At 43.8% G+C, this 23,938-nt stretch overlaps 1 protein-coding gene across 1 annotated transcript in view; it reads left to right on the forward strand.

Annotated features, from left to right (window-relative positions):
* Positions 1-23,938, forward strand: part of SRP68 (signal recognition particle 68) — a 405,645-nt gene that overhangs the window by 15,508 nt on the left and 366,199 nt on the right. The gene's annotated exons all lie outside the window — the stretch shown is intronic.

The following is a 23,938-nucleotide window of genomic DNA, read 5'->3' on the forward strand; positions in this document are numbered from 1 at the left end:
ATTGCCATAGGGTTGAAACAGGGAGCCGACGTGCGTTTCGTCCGTAGTCTTTATCAAGGCTGACACAAGTGAGGTGCCATGGACATCGGACGGAGCTACGGAGAAACTCTCTGAGATGGGCTATCCAGCTTGCAGCAGGCACCTTAACAGGGTGGCCCTCGGACCTCGATACGATTCATCTGGCGTCCTGTCACCTCACTTGTGTCGGCCTTGATAAAGACTACGGTTGAAACGCGCGCCGGCTCCCTGTTTCACCCCTATAGCAATTATTGCCTGAACTTGTCACATGCTATTAAGTACATTAAAAAGCATATGTAGAAACAGCCTTTGACTGATGTGTGTACATTTTCTACTAACTCACATATAACTGGTGACAAGAGAAACCGCACAGAAAGTGGACGACCACAAACTGTTAGCGACAACTACCAACAAGGCTTGTCACCTCACCTAATTGATTATTTCCTACCATCTATATATTTGCTTTAACCTTTTTGGATTACACAATTTGTTTATCTAAATCGTAGGTAAAGTTCTCTCAGTACTTGAGGTTGCAGGGACAACTGAGTGAGTTTGGGCTCCATGAAGTTCATTTGTGTACTGCCGCCTCGGTCTTTACTTCGATTAAATCTTCAAACAAATGCTTTGTTGCGTTGTTACTCTTCTTGTAACCCTGTCTATATTTGAATATTGTCATTCCTTGTCATTGTAAAATCAAATTCGGTGATGGTGGAGACGTATTCTAATTTTAAGTGTACTTTTAATAGCTACCCACACTTTACCTTGTCCCTGCGTACTCAGCGATACAAAGGGAACTCCATTAAGATGAGCAAGCTTCTCATCTTTAACAAGCTTACTTCCAAAATCAGCACCTATGTCTAGAGGGGAGTGGAGCTGGATAAACAGATGGAGAGTGAGTGTCTAAGATAGGGGTCTGGTGAGGGGCATCGGCGTTACATGAGTGGGTCATGAAAAAAACGTTGTTGATGTGCAGGAAGGATGTTTTGGTAAATGGCCCAGTCTGGCTGGGCTCCGCCATTGGTGCCTCGGGTAACTCTGTACCTCTAAAGGCGCCCCACTGGGTAAACTGGGTCCATCTCACGCTGTACTTCCAAGTAGTGCCTACATTCTCATTTACCTCCATACCTCAGAGCTTTGTGAGCAGTGCTCTGATCATGCTCCCATCTCTCAATCCTCCTTTACCTCTCCACTATGCAGCTCTACACCTGCCCGTGTCAACACGCTAGCTCACCAGCGCTCATAGCTCTTGGTTCTGACACGTCCTCTCAAGTGATCTCTTTTCCTACCAAGTCACGCAAGCTGCGCTGTTACAACTCTTTCCATGTTCCAATGGTAGTCATATTTTCAATAGTAGCAACCTCTGCTTCTCTACCACTAGTAATAGTACTATTACTACCCGTAATACTGCTACCATTGCCAGGAGTAGTTGTACCAGTATAGGTAATGTACACACTTAAACCTCATCCACAAAAATCTCTTACAGTGACTACTGTGCTGCACAACCACCCAGCGCTAGCAACGGGCACATCCAACACGCACCACCCTGTAACCATGCACAATGCATCCTTAAGCATTACTGTGCTGTCGGTGCGGGGTTCATTGTACCTCTATTCTGCTGCTATGTTCTGCATTCAACTATGCAATGTCTCAGTGCCTGTAATGCCAAATACCTTTTTGTTAAAAAGCAAACATGTACAATGTATATACGAAATCTCTATTATTATGCAAATGCAAGATGTGTTGTACCCTTTACAACGTTTCAAAACACATACAGCACAGAGCCTGTCTGATGCCTTTCGCCATGTGTTGTGTGACCTGCTGGATAGGACCGAGAAACCATTGTGCGGGAGGAGGTGAGGAGCAGAGAAGTTGTGGCCGATTGGGAAGGTCAGGAGACCCTGAGCATGCCAGAGACCTGCAGCCTGCTTAGGAGTGGTCTAGAAGCAAGAACTGGTAGTCCCAGGACAAGACTCGCATATGTTGGACGCTTGCAGAGGTCAACAGACACCGAAGCAGTAAGCATTGGTGAGGACAAGGAGATGCTTGCCCATCCTAGATGTGTGCAAGGACATATCAAAAGTCTAGGGGCAAAAGGTGTGGGTGAGACCAGAAACATGTTAAAAGAGCAGAGCTGGTGAAACGGCATGGGAGCAAGTTGTGTGTGACTGAGCCCGGGCAATAGAACAGAGGAGAGGTGGAAGGGCGCCTGTAGATATGAGCAGAGAAACAGAGGCCAGTCACTGAGAAGCAGTGACGCTGGGCGCAACTACCAAGTGAAGCATTTTGTGGATGGCAACTTGAAAAGAGCAGTACTCACTTCTAGGACTTGGAGCTAAAGTACCTGACACCATTGAGGAAGTGATTGACCAGAGAACCGCTGCACACTGAAACTTGAGGCCAATCTACCAGAAGTAGCTGATCAACATAATGAACACATAGCCATTACATGCAGGTAATTGTAGCTGGTTTCTATCCATCTTTGATACTGAAAATGGGCAGTGAGGCTATTGACCAGACAAAGATGAGCCTTCCATGCACCCTGATAAACCATGTGTTAAAATCTTTTGAACTTTATCTTTTGGCATAAAGATCTTCTTTTATTAAGGAAAAGATCAAAGTGGTTTACATTTTATTGTACACACATATTTGGCAATTAAACATATCAAGGGCCTCCTTACTGCGTCACCCACAACTGGATTCTTTTTTGTCTGTGTATGGATTTATACAGCTGAAACTAGCTGGAAAGCAGCAGAACACTGTATTAAAAAAACAGCGATAATATACTCTGCAGGCAAAAATTAAAGTTGCAATCTACTAGCACGCATAAGTCACTCGCCGCCTCAATTCTATACATGAACAGCACTCCATTTCGTACTCGCCAAGAGTAAAAAATTACTTGCCAATGGCTAGAGGCAAGTGCAAATGTTGCACCCTGAATGATATGGATACAATTACGATAGAATACTGAAGGTACAGTTAGAATGATTATGGAGTGATCTGAAACTTTGGTTATAGCAAGGAATTTAAATAGAATTTTGAAAAGAGGGAGCTAAAAGGGCCCCTGGATATCGGGCATCAAACGGTGAGTACGAGTTGCACCTGGCGAGCGAGAAGCTAATAGATGGTATGCCGCAAATCAAACATTTACATGAGGTGCAAACTGTAACATTTTGTCCATTTATGTATGACATATTTTGCCTTCAATGTCTTCTAGAGGCTTGGTAATGCACCAGTTTATAAATTCCCAAAGGCACAAGTTATTGTCATATATTTGTGTGCTACCAGTTTCTTAGTTGGCCTATAGAGTCAAAAGTAGCTCTGGTTATTAATTTGCTTCAAGCGATGCAGGCTCTTCTAAGGCAGCTCAATAGCTTGCAGCAATTTTGATGCATGGGATGGCAGGGGATATAAATCTGAGAACATCTGGGTTATGGCATTTCCTCAATTGTTCCTCCATTGTAGCTGTATTTCAGTGAGTTTCCGATTTTGTGACTTTCCTAACTGTGCTGTAAGTCCTTGGGGCTTCATCCGTGATTCCCTTCCTGTTCCCTTTGAATCCAAGTAGAGCCCCAAGGCAGGACATTGTGCAAAGGCTTGAAACAAACTGTGGTGTAGACTCCCACCTTCAGTCACACAAAGATCCAGAAGTAGCAACCGACATAATTAACCACACACCACTCTACAAACTTCCTCATTTTATCTCCCAGCATTACTGTGTTGGAAGATCTCACTTAAGCGATTGACGTTTTTGCTGTGGCATTCTTCTACAATTAAACATGAGAAGCCGCGTTGAAGCCTGCGTAGTTCAAGCATAAACCTCTTGAAATGAAGATCAGTTCACACCATGTAAATGATACCCCTTACTTGGAATTTCACATCCCAGATCCGTGCAAGCCTGCACTCCTTAAGATGGCCCCGGCCACAGGGCTATACTAATGACAGATTTGCCCAAACGGTAAGTAACAGTCCATATAGTCATACCAGTATGAATACTCCCAGATGTGGTATTCATAAAAGTAGTAATCCTGCAAAAGAAATCCCCTGCCAAAAAACAGCATTCGACAAGCAATGGATCACTGTGAAATATTTTCGACATTAAGAAAATATGAGATCACTGAGCAAGCTAGCAAACCAACTTTTCCAAGGTAGTTTGAGCGTTCTCCCCCCTGCATTTTAAGCACATCTTTCTCAAGCTGATGAGCCTTTAAAGCCCAAATCCGTGAGACATAACGACCTCAGAAGTATTAGCAAGACTGGTCAGTAGACTGATTAGAAATAAAGCATTAAAGGAGAGTTTGTGATATTAACAAGCTGGAAATAGCCATTATATCCATTATATCAGGCAGGAGGTTTTCAATCTTGAGCACGACTGGGTTAGCAATTCTGATCATCGGGTAGTGGATTCACTATAATTTATGATGATCTAATCCAGGTTTCGAAAATAAGAAGTTAGCGCAAGCTGAAACCAGCTTGTGGTTGTCGGGCATCGCCCAGTAGGCAGGACCGGAATCCGAAGAAATGATACCCAAAAAAAGAAAAGGGGGGGAAAAACGCTGAAATTGATGTGTGAAAAAGAACAATTATGAAAATTCCAATCATGGGGGCGCCGGTTGCAGGGTTGGCCCCTGCTCCTCTTGATCGACATTCCGGGCCTTGGGGGGGGGGGGGGGGAGTTGCATGGTTGCCCCCTGCTTCCATAAAAAGGAAAGCGGGAAACCAGTAAAAAAAAATAGAATGGACCCTGCGTTGCTGGTTCCCTTCCATATGCGTGAGGGAACCAGCGTTGCAGGGGGATTACAGAGGCGGCGGCACACTACTCTGTGTGCCTCCAGAACGTAAGGAAGGGGGGGTAGTGGGTGGTCCGACATGTCCGTGGGAGACAAAACATGAACTTATTTTCGAAACAAATTGCTTCCTCAGACATTTCGTATTTGAACATTTCCCGGTAATCTGGCGTGACCTACCGCTGGAGAACCAGGAGTGAGTGTATAAATGCTATTTGAGCACAGGGTCCTCTTTCTTGTTTGAGGGGCTTGTGGATAAGGACAGATAAATAATAATATACAGTTCCACAAAAGCTACCCCACTCTTACACACAGACGGGGACAGTTATGGTAAATTCAGTTTGGTTGTACCAAACCTTACTAGGTAAAGCCAAGGGGCCAGAAACAATTGTAACACATTTTATTCATAAAGCAAGATAAAAACACTAAAAATAGGACAATACAAATACAAAATTCTGGCAATATGTCAAAACAAAAATGTACAAAACACCACAAACCAAATTGTCATATCAACTGCCTTCAACAATTTGAAACAGTTATGTTTCAGGTGTTTAGTAGCACACGTGAGAGGGCTTTTTTACAATGTCAGTCAGAAAATAGCAATCTCTAATGGGTGTCAACACAGAATTGTGCTTCTGCAAACAAAGGAACACATATAGGTATCTCTATTCCTTTTGAAATGTACCCTTGAATCTGTCGTCAGGACAAATAAATGATTTTGGGGAATGGGATTGATACAGTCTTCTCCCATCACGTGTTGTTGTACACAAGAGACACTACATGGAAAAAGATTAACATAAAGGTATTTTAAAAAGGACCCCTATTGAAAACACTTTACGAACTGAAATACACTGTATGTCACCCACCTTCAATCTTTGTTGAATAGTTTATACATGCATCATCCAGTGATGTAGTAAAATCTGCATTACTAAAAAACTAAGAAACAGAAACACTATTGATGTTTCTGCTGTAGTATATTTTACATTATTCCTATTGTCAATCAGGAGTAACTGTTACCTCTTTCCTTATGTCCTGTGCTCTGTAGATGGGCCATGCATACAGATGGTGAATATCATTTTCACCCAACCGCCGATGCCAGCATGTATAAGTCCGGCAAGCCATTAAACGATTCACCCTGAACTGAACAAATGATATGCGAAGGGAAAAAGTACTGCATTCATCCGTATACTCTTGGCGATCTTCTGTTCAAGCCACTTGACTTAGTGGTCACAGTATTGCACAACTTAATTGTAATCATGCAGCTCAATAAGCCTGGTACGCCGTTTGAATTCTTGGTACGCCGTCTTTCAAATGATAACATGGAAGTACGGAACACTGTCGGGTAAAGATGTAGCTTAACTCGTAATGTTTAGAACACTTGCCCAATGCTTATAGTTGACACAAGCATCGGCGAGTGCTATCTTGGGGGTATCCTTTCACTTACCATGGAATGATTCTACTAAGTGCCATGACTCTGCCCTCAATATCATGTTCCAACATTACGTTGTGCTTGAATTTTTATTTTTATGTTCTTTATTGATGTGAATCCATTTAATATTGCCAGCATGGCAGTACCCAATTAAAGGGGCTTAGAGGGGAATGGCAAATAAAGGAGGGCACTACTGAGGGAGGTTAACTGCAAACTTATTGAACGTGGGCTTGACATGCTGTTATATAGTGTACACCTATAGTTTAATGTGTATCTTGTTGAGAATTTTTAGGACCAATGGTACTGGACCTATGGTTTGAAAGAACGGGGAATAACATAATGTTGGTTACATTCATCACAAAAATTGAAAAAAACTAATTTCATGAATCTGGAGACCGGGTTTTCTGATCAGTGGATAAATAAATTCCACTCTATGGCAATAGTTAAGCCATTCATAACCGTATCTAGATTGAAGATCTATTTCTGTTCCAGTTTTCTGTGCATGAGGTCTCTATCACCACCATGGGTGGTGTCCAGTTGTTTGAATTATGAATCAAAAAATGTCATTGTGCTTGACCTCCCTAAAGTGTGCCACTAGTAGTTTACCCGCAACAAGAGTTTTTAACACATGAGCAGTGCTCACAAATTCTCTGGCGTATTTCTCTTTTGGTTTTGCCTATATACAGAAGGCCGCATGGGCATTTTATTCCATAAATTGCCCATTTTGTGCGGCAGTTCGTAAAGGATTTAAGCTGCCACATTCTCTCTTTTTTAAATCCACTTCTTTCATATCTTTTGTCAAGGTACATACAGAGCATTTGCCGCATTTAAAGTGGCCTATGACCAGTGGTAAATGCCATAAAGTGGGTTGTAATTTTGTCCAACTTTTGATTGCTCATAAGTATGAACTAATTTGTCTTTAAGGTTGGACGTTCTTTTAAATACACAGTGTGGCTTTTTAATAGTGAAGTCTTCGGTATGTAAAATACCCCAGTTTTTTTAGAATGAGCCTTCTCAAATGATGGCTAATAGGTGAGAAAGACGTCACATAGGTGATCTTCTCCACAGGTTGTTTAGTGAAGCAGCTCTGCCTACTGGTGTTACAGACTCTTTTTTGTGATCTTCTGATGATATGTGGTGGATTACCACATTCTTTTAATCTGGTACTAAGCTGTTTGGTATTAATGTCATAGTCTTCCATTTTGCAGCAATTCTACTGGATACGGAGAAATTGGCCAAATGGAAGGTTTACCTAGTAAGGTTTGGTAGACCCTTACTGAATTTACCATAACTGTCCCAGTCTTTGTGTGTAAGAATGGGGTAGCTTTTGAGGAACTGTATATTATTATGAACCAGGAGTAAACCGCGCCCTGCAGATCTAACTACCACATGAGATGCACACTAACCTTTTTCCAATTATGTATGATCTGCTCTATTTAAATGTATCTTCGATGTGTCTTCTTCTTTATTTGTATTTTTCAGACACTCAGTTAATGTTATATATGCATGTTTATAAGGCACCAGTTGATCTGGGGAGCCAAAAGTAGCTTCTGGTAACTGTTGACTTTAGATGAGGCTCTCCTAGGGTTGAAGCAGGAGCTTGATAGCTCCCAGCCCCAGCAATTTCGAACCCTGGAACATTGAATTAGCAATAATGAGAGCAGGCAGGTGATTAGCAACATTGACCATATGTGATTATAATTGAGAAGACCAGGCGAAATTAACTATAATCTCTATAATCATCTAATTAATCATTAGCATACATTACAAATCAGTCAGCTTGGACTCTGCATTGCTGAGCTTTCCAACCCAGACGCATCCTCTTGGACCTATGCCTACCATCACAGGGACATCGCCATCCTCCAGCTGCAGTTCCATGTGAAACCCTATGGTATGGTGCACACTTTTAAACCAACCAAACCCAGTGGCACATTCTAACACGGAGTACTCCGCATCCATCCCAGTTACAAAACCAGCACTATCCTCACCCCAACTACAACTTGTGTCTGCATGGAAACGCCTTCCATATGTACTAGAAGCCCATGCCCACCATACCTCCACCCCCACCCATTCTAGGCTTTTCTACTTGACCCCTGTTACACGGGAGGAGAGGAAAAACGGTGGAGAAGGGAAAGGAGTGAGGAAATAAATAAGCTGCTAACAGATGGAGACTGTAACAGGAGGAGATGCTGGGAAATAACCGTTTAGTGGATGAATTGCCTCCTTTTGGATCCATAGTATATAGATTATATTCTTGGCTTCCCATTCTAATCTATGGAGCAGAGACTGTAGCTCCAAAGCCAAGAACTTTCTGGGACCGTCTTGAATCTCAATTTTGGAAAGGTTTGTTGAGATTGCCGCAATCGACCCCAATCCCAATGATTCGTTATGAACTGGGACTAATCTCCTTATTTTGTCAAGTTTTATGGAAATTTTGCTCACTTTACCGGAAATGTTTAATTGGTGCATCGTCTCACAATATTCTCGGTGTGTTGGCTAACCATTTGATAACCTCCAAATTGAAATTCCCGGAGAAATGGTCTGAATGTGTATTAGACATACTAGTTAAGGCTGACATCTCAATAGAACTATTGCTGTTGAACCCAACTAAGGCAAAATTAAAACTGCACCACCATGACTGGATATACACGCGCCAACAATGCTTAGAATATGTAGATTGCGACTTGGTAAAGTACTCGCATAAAAAAATGCGTAGTCCAGAGTCATATCTAATTAAATGTCCTTCAAGCTATATGAGAACCCAGTTGATGCGCATTCGGCTAAATTTGTGTTTAACAAGACAGATCTTGGGAAGGAGACATCTGGTGCCCCAAGATCAAACATTTTGTAGATACTGCCTTAACTACAAAACAATTGAGACTTTATGCCACTTAGTGGTTGAGTGCCCGGCTCTGAAATATGTGAGGTACAAATTTTTTCATGCAAAATGTAATTTCTACATAGAATACCCTATTGAAAAACTTTGGAATTACTTACTGACTAGTACGAATCCCTCTGTTCAAATTGCGTTAGTACAATTTGTTAATCATGTGATCAATGATCAATCAAGCTAAGAATGCAAGACTTTGTAAAACTATATATTTGTATATCTCAATTTTATCTTTTTGTATCAAATCAATTTTCAATCAAGCTAAGAATGCAACACTTTGTAAAACTATATATTTGTATGTCTCAATTTTATCTTTTTGTATCAAATCAATTTTATTCAGATTTACATTGTATGAAACTATTGTTGATGTAAACATCTCTGTTTGAAAGGTTGAATTATTCAGCCAAATCAATAAAAAAAAAAAAAAAAAAAAAAAAAAAATATTCTTGGCTTCCTCACTTAACCAAAAGTGTGTGATCTTGGACATCTCACTACCTACTATCAAATGAACAACATCACGAAGCACTTTGCCAAGCCAAGTAGGCTGCTAGGTAAACTAAACATGCTTCACTACTTGACAACAGTTTGAATCTTGGGCACATCAAATTAGTTCTATATTCCAATTACTTTAGATGCTAAATGAGTGCTTGGAAATTAACTGAAAACCATTTTGATAGGGTACATTGCATTTAAAATATTGGAGAGTAACGGAGGGTGTGAGATGGTGCAGTGAAGTTACTGACTTGAGAACTGGAAATTTCAGGTTCTAATACATGCTTCCCCTTTTGATCAAAACGGGTTTTCTATCTCTCCGTACTTGTATCAAATAAATACCTGGCAACATTTGGAACATAGGCATAAAAAGAGATACTGCTTACAAAGCAAATGTGAAGTATGTTTTTTTGGCAAAATTAGACTGACTTATAACCTGGGCATCATTTTGGTGTGCCTGTCACTACCCCGATGTTACTGATTTGCAACCCTGCAATTCTACCAGTCTTACTATTTATATTTTGAGTTGGTATGCCTTTAGCTTTAATAGTTTGGTGTGGGGCCATTTTCGATCCCTGTTCATAACCTGCGACAGACTAAGCTTTCCAATAAGCAATGGAAAGAAAATTGTGGTTCATTATCATGGTCAAGGGTTATTTATTTACTTGTGAAATCATTGAGGAAGTCATGAGTTGTGCGATTGTTTACTACTCCTATAATATTACCGGATTAATGCCACTGGTTCTAACCCCAACTTTCCCACGTTTCCGAAATTGTGTGGTCTTGGGCGCATATAGTTCCCCTTCTGCCTGTCTTCCTATCTGGCGGATGTAGGCATGCTTAGAAATAAACAAAAAACTAGAACAAGTTGAGCAATGTGGCAGAAGTGACCCGTCACTGACCACTGACTTTGAGATGATTATCTTCCTGTCTCATCTTTCACTGTCTTGGAGCAAGGATGGGGACATGCATAATGAACCTAGTCGTGTAAACCGCTGCTAGCTGGACTGGCTGTCATTTCTTTATTTGAGTAAACTCATGTGAAGTTTGAATAGCATGAAATATTTCCCACAGTGTGTGAAATTTCCCACAAACCCTGTTTGGGGCCTATTTTGCATACCTGTATAATATAGTATTACTCTCAGTACAAATAATACAACCACTACTTCTATGAGGAGGGGAGTGGATTACGAAGCAAACACTCGTTGATGAAAGTAAAATAAAAACCTTTTTTTTTTTTTTTTATACGGTTTATACAAACCTTTAAAAACACAAAAAGATAACGACAACCCCAAGAGAGACCAATGAAGCAACACGCAACACAACTGACCTCAAATTAGACCCCATCCATATATATCTTCAATCTCCTGTGATTAGTCCTTATGCTGTTGCGAATTATCATCATTACACAGAAAATAAAAGTGATTCCTCCTTGGAGTGTCATTGAATCTAGGGTTCCGAGACCGCTGATACCAAGTCTGTTTTTAGACGTTTATTCAGTTCGTCGAGAAATGTTATTAAAGCAAACATCAGCGGACGGTTTGATCCTTCGAATATCCCTTTCCACCAGTCATCCGCACACCGTGTCTGCATTTTTGCAAACACCGGACCAAACGTGCGAGTTCTTAATGTGCGTAGGTTGGCACAGAAAAGTGTAAGGTGTTTCAACGTTTCATTTCCAGTTTTGCAAAAGCGACACAATAACTCTGTAGTAGAGTTGTGTGCATAGCGGCGTTCTTTAGTGTTCATTAAGTTTAGTCTGAATCTTAGAAAGGTAGATCTAGCTAACACATTAGGAAATAACGTCAAGTAAGCTTGCAAACTCCCATGCGCTCTGGCCTCTCCTGGGACATCAGCCATCATTCTGCAGTTCCGTCTTTGTTCGCATGTTAAATGCCAGTCCGTGCTCCATACTTTTTTCTTCGCTAGCATCGGATTTTCCAGTAACGTTGATAACTTAATATCATACAGTTCTAGTATCTCAGTACAGTACTTTTTCCATAGTACTAAGGTGGTACAACCGAGGTCCTGTTTTGTTTTTAATATTTCGTACTGCAGCACAGGTGTGTTTATTGAGCATTTCCTAAAGAGGCATAGAATGTTCCAACACACCCTGGTATGGATAGATATTAACCCCAATTCATATCTAATACAGACTGTTGGCGTGCCGCAGGGTAAGTGTAACACTCTTACCCAAAAAATGTTTTCTAGGGTATTCCAGAGCTTGTGGGAGCATCCTAGGGCGTTTTCAGCCCCATAGATTATCGCTGGAATAGCTTTTTGTCGATAGAAGTCAATCGTTGGTTTTAGCGAAAATTTCCAAACTGTCTATAAATGATAGCTGCTTGGCATGCCAATTGTCTGCATTTTGATTTTGCTACTTCTGCCCAAGGTGCATCATCTAGTTTGGAACTTATTCTCATGCCCAAGTATCGTGTGTCACAGACAGTATTTAACTTCGTCTTTTCGATGTACCAATTTTGTTTACTTTGTTTTTTCTTCACAGATCTTAAGTTTTGGAGTGTTATTATCTCACACTTTTGTTTGTTAATCACCAGTCCGTTTTGACGTACATATGTTTCCAGGGCATCTAGTTTTCGTTGGAGACCGATGTAAGTCATGTCTAAAAGTATGAGGTCATCCGCGTATACAAGCCAACTTACATGAGTGCCGTTTATCTTTGGTGGAAAGGAGGAGATTTCGCTAAAGGCTTCTCCTACGTCGGACAAAAACAAATTAAAAATTGCTGCGGCCAGAGGACATCCTTGTTTCACGCCTTTAAAGGTTTCTATAGGCTTTGATAAGGTCCCCTGCCGGTCCAGACGTATTTTGATATTTGTATTAGAATGCAATTCCTTGATTGCTTCGACCAAACTTTCAGGACACTTCCAAGCTCTTAATTTTTTCCATAGAATTCCTCTATCAATACTGTCAAAGGCGTGGGAAAAATCTATGAGAGCTAGATGTATTTTTGTGTTTCGTCTTATTGCTTCCATCTTAAACAGATTCAATATTAGCAAATTTAGACCACACCCAACGCCCTTCACAAACCCGGCTTGTCTTTGATCAATATGGTTGTTTTCTCGTGCCCACCTTACCAGCATCTGTTGTAGTTGTGTCGCATAGATTTTGCCAATTATATCTAACAAGGCGATAGGTCTATAATCCCCAGGGTTGGCTCTGTTGCCTTTTTTGAATATTGGCACCACTATGGCACTTTTCCACGATGTTGGAGATAGTCACTTGTCGACTATTCTTTGGAACAGGGTCATACAGAAATTGGACCAACCTTTTTCTTTATGTCTTTGAGGCTGTAATGCACTTTTTTCTTGCTACTTTCTGTCTCGGAGGTTGAATGCTTTTTTCAAAATAGAGGACCGTCTAAATGGCTAACATAGGCTGCAAAAATAAGATGGATGGAAAGAGTTTTTGGTTGGAACATCGACAGAAATGAAAACTATATTGGTAAGACGCATCATAATTTATAATCGGTATGCCACCTTTCAAATAAATGACTGAATGGAGTGGGATTTCTAGCCAGAATAGCTCAGGGGCAACCTGCTCGCCTTGGAAGCAAGACAACACTTGCTTTCAACACAGGTTCGATCCTCTCTTAGAAACCTCTGGGTTTTAAGCGCGTTATAAATAACCAATTATAAAATGTCAGCATGTTCTAGAGCATGTGCCTGTGACCTCTTGCTCTCTGTTTTGGATTGGGGATCCCATCCATGATCTTTCACCATTGCATGTGCTGATGGGAATTGTAGTCCAAAACATCTAGAGAGCCACATGTTGCAGTCTCCATTGGACAGCCTGCAGCTCCACAGCATACTATAGCCCCAGAGTCTGGATCCCTAAAGCAGGGATTTTTAAAACTGTGCTTAGAATCATTGTGTGGTCGACAGAACACTCTGATGGGGGAATCCCCTGATTCAGACAATCATTCGTCCTAGCCAACTTAGTAATGTTAAAAATGGATGTAGTTGCCATCGGGTCACTGCACAGTTTGGGGTACCAAAGGATATATGGCCAAAACATTTGAGAAATCTTGGGCTGTAGCATCCAGAGCTTCCAATTAGAAGCTAGCCAATTATTGGCTGGTGTTCATTCCTGGGTTCTTCTTTTCAGCTTTCACATTTTTATTCGGTGGTACATAGACTGACCAAAACCGTGAAGAAATATGCCATATGCGTCTAGGCATACCAGTGCTAAATTTCAAATATAGAAACCTGCAGGGTCTCTGATTTCCTTGCACAAAATGTCACAAACAAGGTATTCGTTTAAATCTGCATTTACTTATAGTTGTGTTTATATTAGTTAATGTGTCCTGTGACCAGAGGAATGTTCATATCCGAACATTAATGCTGCCTTTTTTGCACCTTTTCACCATAATTGGTAAAATAAAATGTTACATTTCAACGACCTCTTCGTCCTTGCACAGAGGGAGAAGAGAAACCACGGAACTGCAAATCAATGCCCCTAATAATTACTCTTTTGAGAGATTTGATTTGACTGATTTATATAACTCTACACCTGGCGGATGTAACTGCATTTGGATGCAGATGGTATAAATAGCTTGGGTCCCTACAACTGTCATTCCACAGTAGTCAAAAAGAGGATAAATAAAAGTTTGAATTAACCCCTTAATTAAACAAATTTTTCAACAATTTGCGAAATTGCCCAAATTCTGTGATGTTTCGAAGTTCCCATGGAAGACAATTCCGAAGTCTAAGGCCATAAACCACAAAGCGCCAATCACCTCTGGATACCAGAGTCGGCCTTTGGGCCGGGCGGCCGCTCGGTGCGCCTTGCCATTACACCCCTGCCACGCTAGCTCGGGAGAGTCATTCAAGGTCTCCCCCGAGCTGGCGTGGTGGGAGAAGGCGAGGCAGGTTCCCAATTGAAAAGAAATGGGCTCCGGTCTCGGGAGCGCAGCGCATTTAATGACAATATGATCCACGCCGTGCCTATTGAAATGTGGCGCTTCCCCCACCCCCTGCCATATGACTAGGGGGACGAGAAGGGGGCAAAAGATTGATTTGCTGCCCGTGGCGCTGTAACTTCTAAGGCCGGCCCTGCTGGAAAGGGAGAAGGTGGGACCCAGAGCAGGAGCTTATCTGCGGACCCAAGTGTTCTGCCTGAGTGGTACCATTTGAGCTTCTGGGCTAAGTATGGTGCTGCAAGACCATGGAGGCATTTCAAAGTCGAGCAAAGAATCTTCATGTTGAGTCTTTCCTTCACCGGGAGCCAGTAAAGAGACCTGTGTAGTGGTGAGATGCAGGCAGATCTAGTAACTTTGAAAATTAACCAAACTGCTGTATTCTGAACTCTTTGTAGCCTCCTCGTTTGTGTCTTGGCGCAGCCTGTCAAAGGGCTATTCCTGTAGTCCAAAAATTAGAATGAACTAATGCTCCCACTACCATGGCATGGTAATTTTGAGATGTAAAAGGAAGGGCAAGACACAACAGTCGAAGAGAATAGGAAACCGACTGTACTTGGGCTCCGGCCTGGGTTTCACTACCCAAGTTCGATTGCCAGATGCCCCCAAGTTTATGTTTTTTCAAATAAACTTTATTGGTGAATGTTTTGTTGAAATTTAATTTACGAACATGTTTTCACTTGCATTTTTCGTATTTCCCCATGTCAAATTTTGTGTAAAATTGTCTCCCCCCTCAACTGTGAGAAGAATCAAGTTAACCCTATCCCCCCTCTTACTTCAATTCCCAAACCCGTCACCCCCACTCCAAACGGAACCAGGCACCCTGGAGGCTTCGGCAGATGTTTCGTCTGAGCCTGTTTTGGCTAGACTCCTTCCAACATTTGCCCCTTTCTTGACCTAGAGTCTTTCCTCCGCATCCATTAGTTTCCCATATAATCTCACTCTCTGCGGTCTAGGTGGGACACCTCTATATCATTTCATCCTCAATCCGTTATGTCTAGCCGGGTTCCCCTCCTTCCTCCTTACCCATTACCGCATCTGGCTCCCACCTCAGCTCACGGTCCCTCCATGGGGTCTACCGTGCTCTCCCCCCTGTCCGAGGCCTTTCCGGGTCGTATTTCGCTAAGAAGGGCGCCCATTCAACCGCCCTTGATGGCGTTTGGTCATGTCGTTGTCTGGTAAGTTGTTCCATCCTGTATATGCCTAGGGCTTTTGAGGCCCACTGTTTTGCACCAGGAAGTTCTTCTCTCTTCCAGCCTGCCGCTAAGCATGCTCTAGCTGCTAGCAGCAAGAAGTGTGGCATGTGTGGGAGCTTAACCCAGTCCCCTTCCATTGTCTCCACCCCGAACAGCACAAGAAGGGGGTCCAGTTGTCTGTTGAACGCTCCTTATCCATCCCAGGACTTCCTTCCAGTATTATTGCACTTTATTGCACCCCCACCACATGTGCCAATAGTCCGCTACTGACCCTAGTTTCCTCCAGCAGTGGGGGTCTGCTCCCGGGTACATCTTTGATAGCCTTACTGGATCCCACCGCCACCTTTACAGAAGTTTGAGCCCATGAAGTTTGTATTGACAGGCCACCAATGTGCGGTGTGCATTGACACACAACCTTCTCCACTGGTCTTCCTCCATATCCCTCTCTATTTCACTCTCCCATTTTCTCTTGTACATTTCTATTTCCCCTCCTTGCGCTTCCAGTAGTGCTTGGAAAAGTTCAGAAATGAATCCTCTCGTCCCATTTCCCGTGTCCAGCTCCCTTTCAGTACGTGTCAGTTCCCTCTGTAGTCACTTCCCCCTATCCCCCTCAGCTATCGGCCATAAGCACCCCTTTATGCTGCAAATATTTGAGTACTGAGACCTGCCCCCCACCCAGAGCCACCTCCAACTCGTCCAGTTCTATAAACACGACTTACTTCAGGACCTGCCCCACTCTCTCCACCCCTGCCTCAAACCAATCTTGAAACCTCTCGTGGCCCAGGATACCTAATTGGTGGCGCCCAGATGTGGCTCATGGGCGGCCCCCAAGTTTTTTAACTAGGAGACATGGGGCCTCATTATGACCCTGGCGGTAGCTGTGCCGGTAAATACCGCCACAGCTGCCGCCGGAGTCATGAATTTACCGACACCCGGCAATGGCTACATACTGGGGCATTTCAGCTCTGGCAGACCCAGTAAATCGCCATTGCCGGGTGCCAGTAATTATTACTCACCATTCCCATTTGAGTACCATTGGACTCAACGGAAATGGGGAGGCCGGATGCTCCGGCACCATTCAAGAATGGTGCCGGGGCATCTGTCGAGGTCTGCTCGCGGGTGCCGGTCCGCCTGCCAGGTCAGACCTGGCGGACGGAATGGCATCCACGAGCACAACTTGTAGTTGGCCGGTCTGGTAACAGTGGTGCCGGTAGCTTACCGTCACTGATGTTACCGGACCAGCAAACTTGTAATGAGGCCCATAGATGCATTTTGACCCCAAAAAATCTGGGGGATGGGACATTTTTGAGGTGTCGGCTAGCAAATGTTTATGTCCACATAATACTACTTCGGTTTTATTAGCATTTAACTGCAGCTCATTTTGGAACCTCTAATGGCTAACTTCGAGGCACTGGCCTACTCTCGGAACTGCTTCCCCAAGATTACTGAATTTCAGAATAATCTGCATATCGTCTACATATGAATGGAAGTTTAGCTTGAATTTCTTGAAAATATTAAATGTTTCATATAAAGATTAAAAAAGTGGCGAAAGGGCAGTGCCCTGAGGAACACCACATCTCACTGGGGGTGTATCTGATAACCTTCCGTGGTTTACTTGTTCATGTCGGTTAGTCAAAAAAGAATTCAACCATAAGAGTGCCTTGTTCATACCCCTCCACCCCCCATTACTTCTTTTTAGCGTGTTAGTACTGTGGTCCAGAGTATCAAATAGTTGGTAGATGTAATGAAATGTTTCCTTTCATGGGAAATGGTTGCATTCTGTGCAATTAATGTGCTGGGCTTGATCAGTCTGGTTTGTGCTTTGGGCCATGTGTTACCTATATTTTCTCAAGTCTCTATTTTTTTATTTCAAATTGTATTGATTTTAAGCATAGCAAAGGAAAAACGGGACACCACCATTTTCCATAATTCCACCCCCCTACCCAGATCCCCCCCACCCATTGGCAGGCCTATTAACATTACCCAAACCTTGCATACAGATAAAATACAACAAATTGTTCATATAGATACATACCGTCTCCAAAGGCAACGTACCCCTTGACTCCATGGGGGGAGATTGGACCATTACCCCCGGACCGTTACCCCCAGCTAGCTCCTTAACGCCATGAGCCTATGCATTAAAAGGAATTCCTCACAACCCCATGCATTTATTGAGGAATCCCAGCCAACCAATTTCCACAACGGCACTCACCCCGTGGATGGCTGCAGTAATCCTTTCCATCAAGTAAATGTCCTTAGCCTTTGACAACCATGCTCCATAGCCCAGCAGCCACTCCCTCTTCCACTGACTCGCCTAGCACGCACTAGCCGCTAACAATAAAAAGTGTGACATATGTGGTAGGCCCCTGTATTCTGTCACTCTCCTCAAGACCAAATAGAACAAACATGGGATCAGAGGGACGTAGGACCACTTCTACTTGCTTTATCCATCCCAGCACCTCATCCCCATACACCTGCACTTTATCACATGCCCACTGCATGTGCCAGTACACGGCATGCTCTCCACATCTACACCAACAGTACGGACTAAACCCAACAACCATTTTGAAAAGGCAGATGACGTCATAGTGCCACTGATGGAGTAATTTGATACTGTGGAGCTTATACTGGCAGGATATTGATCCCTTGAAAGCTCTACAGCACATATTCCTCCTCGGCCCCTCGTCAATCTCCTTACCAAGATCTCTCTCCCATCTGGCCTGAAGACCCCTCCGTTCCACCCACAGATGCCGCAATCGGCACACTATACAGCGAGGAGATCAAACTCTTAATCCCGAAGTATGTATCTAAAATGTTCTCCATCTGTGTGAGCTCCCTCTGTATATGTGGCTTCCATTTATCTGCAGTAAGAACCCCTTTTGATCTGTAAGTAAGAGAAGATTGACAACTTCCTATATGCAAAGCTTCTTCCAGTTCCTGAATCAAAATGAATTTTCCTTCTCGCCACAGTTGACCCACTCTAGCCAGCCTCTCCTCAAACCAAGCCTGGTACCTGGCTAAATCTGGGATCTCCTCTCTTATACCTGGCACCCACAGATGGCACATAGGCGATGGCCACAAGTTGACCCCCGCATCCAAGCTCCCCAGCTAAGATAGGGTGTTTGCAAATTCTGCGCAGTATTTTCCCTCTAGAGACCCACAGCCACTCCCCCACTATTGCTGGTCTTAAATTAAAGTTTTCCAGAAACACCCACTGGCCAATTAACATTATCTTCCTCCCCGAAATGTGGAACCAGCACCTTCCACTGTGACGCTTTGTAGTATGCAAAGGGTTCAGGGAACCCCACACCACCTCTCTCCTAGGCCACACAAGGTTTCTTCCCCTGCCAAAAAAAGTGCAGCATACGCCCCTTAGTTTTCCTGAGTAGTATGTCCGGTATCAATATCCAGAGCATCTGGAACAGGTACAAGATCCTAGGAAAGAAGGTCATTTTTAGAGGATTGAGGCGTCCCCTCCAGGATATAGTAAACGTCTTCCAGTTTGACATCTCGCCATACCCAGCAAAGGTGGGTAATTGACTTCACATAGGTTGCTCAGCCTGTGGGTGAGGACCACCTTGAAGGTGCTCAATCCCCACATTGCAAATAGGACTCAGAATAATGGACACATCCCAGTAGGGAATGAGACCAAGAGATTTGTTGTGAGAGGCAACAAAGTCTTTATGTAAAATTCAGCATCCAGAGAACTCGGCTGCCTTGAGAGCGCTCTGGCAAACAATACAGATACAATACATTATAAAGGGTTACATCGTGATCTGTGACGTTTTCTATAGTCTACAAGTTAAATTTGGATTTGTGAGGGAATGGGTCCTAGTATAGCGCTTTAGGGGCAGGCTCCACGAAATTGGCTAGTAGCTTGGCGGGCATCGCGTGGTTCAGCTGGGTCGGTTCGTGCAAGGTGAAGGTTGGGTCCGGGAGAGGCGGCTGGTACTGTCTAACTAATCTACATGCTATCAAGAGACATGCAGTAAATAATAACCCGTAAACTAAACCTTTAGTATTAAGGGAAGCCTATATATTGTACACACATTTACATTATCCTGCTTCAGATTTTTCACGAGGCGAAGGGTGTGGGGGGCTTGCCCTCCAAGTAGCTTGTTAGGGGAGTACGATTAACAGTTGTCGGGTCTGGCACTTCAAAGCGAGAGGGAATCGATTTGACATGTGTGAGTTTAAGAGAGAATATATAATGACAGGAGCTTGGTTTTATTGGGGGCACTCGAGGGTGGTCAGCACGGAAGGGTCACACTTCTGTTACATCAAAAGAAGGGACGGGTTGAGCAGGCAGTAATTTTCCAACAGTGGGGGTGAGAGGTGCAGGAGAGGGTTTGTTGAGATAGATGGGTCACAAGTCATGATTCGGTCCGGTCACACACAAGGCAGTGATCTCAGAGGAAGGATGAAAAGAATACTCTGTTTGCTTGCAACAATACGCGCCAGGGCATACGTTAGAAATGGGCTTGGGTGGTACAGGCGCGGGAGGAAAAAGGTGGGGGCTGTCCGTGATCGCTGTGCGCGGCGCTGCAAAGGGGAGAGAAGGCTTCACAGATACAAGAATGCGGCCTAGTCCAAAGATGGAGTCTGGGGTACACAAAATGGACTCCAGATGTATCTTGCAATAGCCCCACCTCTGTATGTGCCAGGGCCTAGTCCACTGAGACCACAGAAGGGCAAGGAAGGCATCCCCCCACCATAGCAAGAGCAGGTGGTCCCTTTCGTGTCGAATGTATGGGTGGGCAAACCGACCCCCCCCCCTCCTTCCTTACATCCCCTCTTTGGTTACATTTAAAGTAACAAATTACTTTTAATGTTATTAGCATTCCTGTAGTGCTCCGCCTCCAGCACCACCTCATCCCAAGCAGGCGTCCCTTTTATGGGCATCCAAGCCCTACAAACGCCTCGTAAGCTTGACCTCTCCTAGCATATTCATCAGGGATGCATGTCGTGTATATTTCCCCATGCAGGTCCACCCACACCTCCTTATACCATTCCAAATCTCTGTGTTCCTTGATTGTGGTATGATGCAAACTATTCACCCTGTCCCCTGGGTTGTGATATACCACTGTCATACGATATTTAGGGTTGCTAGGTTCCCCTGTCTGTATTTGCGCATCGTTCATAGCTTGCACCTTTTTCGTTTTGCCCATCGTCGCCATCATCATTGCAGAACTAGGCATTGATTTTGCACAACATCGAACGCCTGCCTGGCAAACACAAGAAATCAGTAACGGGAAATCTAGGATTTGAACAAGTATTTTCATCATAGTTCCGAACCAGGAAGGGACCCAGTCAAAAATGTCGTTGAACCAATTGCTTGGCTGTATCCCGCCTTCCTTTTTCATTCTTTCACCAAGGTTGTGCACTGCAGATATCACGTGTGATAAAGTTCCACGGTCGGCATTGGCAGAAGGTACGAATGTACAACATGCACTCCCGATTTTTCAACAAACCCTGCCGTCCATTGCTTTGAGGAGGTCTAGGACGTAATGGTTTTGCATGGTCATCAACCGTAGGGCTCTGAGTTCTACTTTGATCCCGTTAAATTCCTCTTCTGTGTCGTTGGCCAGCTGGATCAGCTCACAGTGGATGATTTGCAGCAATTTGGCGTTTGCTTGCGCCTGACTGCTTGGCACAAGGGAGGCAGAGAATGTTTCTGCTGTATTAAATAGTCTATATTGGTCAGGAATTTCTGCCAAGAGTTCTGATGACTTGCTGGAGATCTAGTTTCACGATCGCCTCTTGCAGGACACTCTTTCATGCAACTTATCTTCTGACAGGATGCCGTGTGTGGAGGGCTTTTCAGTTGTTGACTGGGGTACCAAGGCTGTTTCGATTGATACCCTTTCCCCCTGGACATGGCTTTCCGGGATCACCTTCAGGGCCCAATGCAGTGTGGCCATGGCGCAGGTACCTCTCCATGGTGGTGGGAGGTGCAGCTAGGCTTGCTTGCCGCATACCCAGTAAGTGTCCATTAATGCGGCTGTGCCTCTCCATGTCTGGGAGGATGAGTGTGTTGTTGCAGTGTTTGTTTGAGCCCATGGACACCTTCCCTTCCCTTCTCTGTGAAAGCAAAGTTCATACTGTATTTCATACTGTATTTCTTGTTGTATCATGATAGGTTTTTCAAGAGCTGTCACCCAGGTCAGTTTGACAATGTGTTGAGACCACGTTGGAGTGCATGTTTGTTCGACCCATTGAAATTTTTCTTCTGACCGTCCTCGCAGCGCTTCTGCCCTGCACATTATGGTCTCTTCTTGCCATTTGTTTCAGCAAACATTGTCCCTTTTGATGATAAAACAGCTCCTTCACGCAAAGTACTGTGCAGCATTTGTGCTGTTACTGTGTGTGCCTTGAAGGTAACCCAAATCCTACAAAGGGCTAGATGAATGTGACACTGGGCATCCAACAAAGGGTTTCTTGGGGCACGAGGACTTTGGGCGTTCCAGAGGCATGGGGTATCAAAGAGCAGTCGTAACCCCTTTCGTCATATCTGAATACCCTTTATTAGATTGGTCAGGGTGGCGGGGGTCTTCTACAGCATCTAATACCAGGCCATGGTATGAGTCGTACCTTTTTGTGTTCCACCCCCCTTTTCCGTCTTCTAATCCCCCCTAACCCATTATATAACTTCACCCTCTGATATGGTATAGGAAAAATGTCTGTCCATGTTTCATCTTTGTGTTCACTATCAATGCCAATACTGTGAGATTCAATACGTTTGCAGGGTGGAGGCATGGGGCTTAAAGTGCATATTCTCGCCATCTGAGGTAGGTTCCCTGGTTGCGTGCATATGGTGATAGCACTACATAAAAAGTTGGATTGTCAACATTATAGTCCTTTGATACTTCATCAATATCAAAATTCATAGCAGCATATGTAAGAGTTGGGTCTTTAACAGTTCGGTTCTTGTGCAGAGTGGTGAGATTAATATTTGTAGAGGCATTGTGGGCCCATATTACTTTAAACCCATCCCAAATGAGGCTTGATCCATCTTGTATTTGTTTTACCCCGTCCCGTCCAGAGGTGTATCCAGTAATTCAGGCCCTTAGCCTTCGCAGCAGAAGGTGTGCAAAACACTACTTCATAAGGGCCATGGAATCTTGCAGAATTCCATCTCCGCACAAAACTACCCACATGTACACTTTCTCTGGGAATTAACTGCTGGGTTGTTTGCGTCTGTTTCACTTTCTCGTGTAAATGGGGGCGCCATCTGTTTGGCTATACTTCGCACAGCTCATGTCAGTTGAGTAAAGTATTCTTTAAACTCGTCCCCCAGCACTGTTGCAGCTTGTTAGGGAGAATTCTCAAAAATGTGACAATTCCTCCCACCTTGGAGCCCTCGAGCTCTTTTGCTAAACTTTGGGACTTTGAACTTTTCAATTCAATGTGTTTTCTGTGTTTGTTTCTTTTGGTTATGGAGTCTAACCATCTCCATCTTTTACGATTGTGTCATAAAACCCCTTCAGTGCAGTGACACAAGGAAGTCTTTCAGATTTCCCACAGTTTAAATACCTTCTCTGGGATCAACTATTGTTTCCCAGAACAGTGGAGTGAAATTGACTTCACTGAGTCCTGTACGATTCTAGACCCAGCACGCCCTATCTTAGAATAGTGTTTGATCGGTTACTTAGTATCCCCTGTGTCTAGTAACTCATGTAGCATTCATGTTACCCTTTCCTCTCAGAATGGCTGGTGGCAGTGGTTTTACAATGAACTGCCATGATTTACCCCGACCGCAAACTGTTTGCAGCTCCGGTAACGTTAAATCGCGGGAGCCATGTTTTTCAAGATGGCGCCTGAGTCTCCTTTGTTAAAACGGTCACGTCTTCTTTTTTCGCCATTTCTATTTGGAAAGGTCCTTCTCGAGTTTTTCTCTGCGTGCCAAACCAGGTTCGGTCTCTTTGTTCATTCGCCTTTGGTGGGCTAGAGGAGTGAAACCCGCCTCTGGCTGCAGAGTGTCTGGGGTAGGCAGGAAGTGAATGAGGTGCCCGAAACTCCCTGTACGTAGTCTCCTAGGAGACCCAAATGCACTCTGTAGTGATTGGCTGACTGTCCAGCAAGGACAGCCACTCTGCTGGGTGAGTGGCAGCTAGGCTGGAATGAATGGGAGAGAACTGAATAAAAGGCTAGTCTCTTTGCTTGGAAGGCAGTCGACCACTGTACAAAGGA

Source organism: Ambystoma mexicanum, chromosome 3q (genome assembly GCF_040938575.1).
Source record: "Ambystoma mexicanum isolate Mex_15411 chromosome 3q, UKY_AmexF1_1, whole genome shotgun sequence".
Classification (NCBI taxonomy): Eukaryota; Metazoa; Chordata; class Amphibia; order Caudata; family Ambystomatidae; genus Ambystoma; species Ambystoma mexicanum.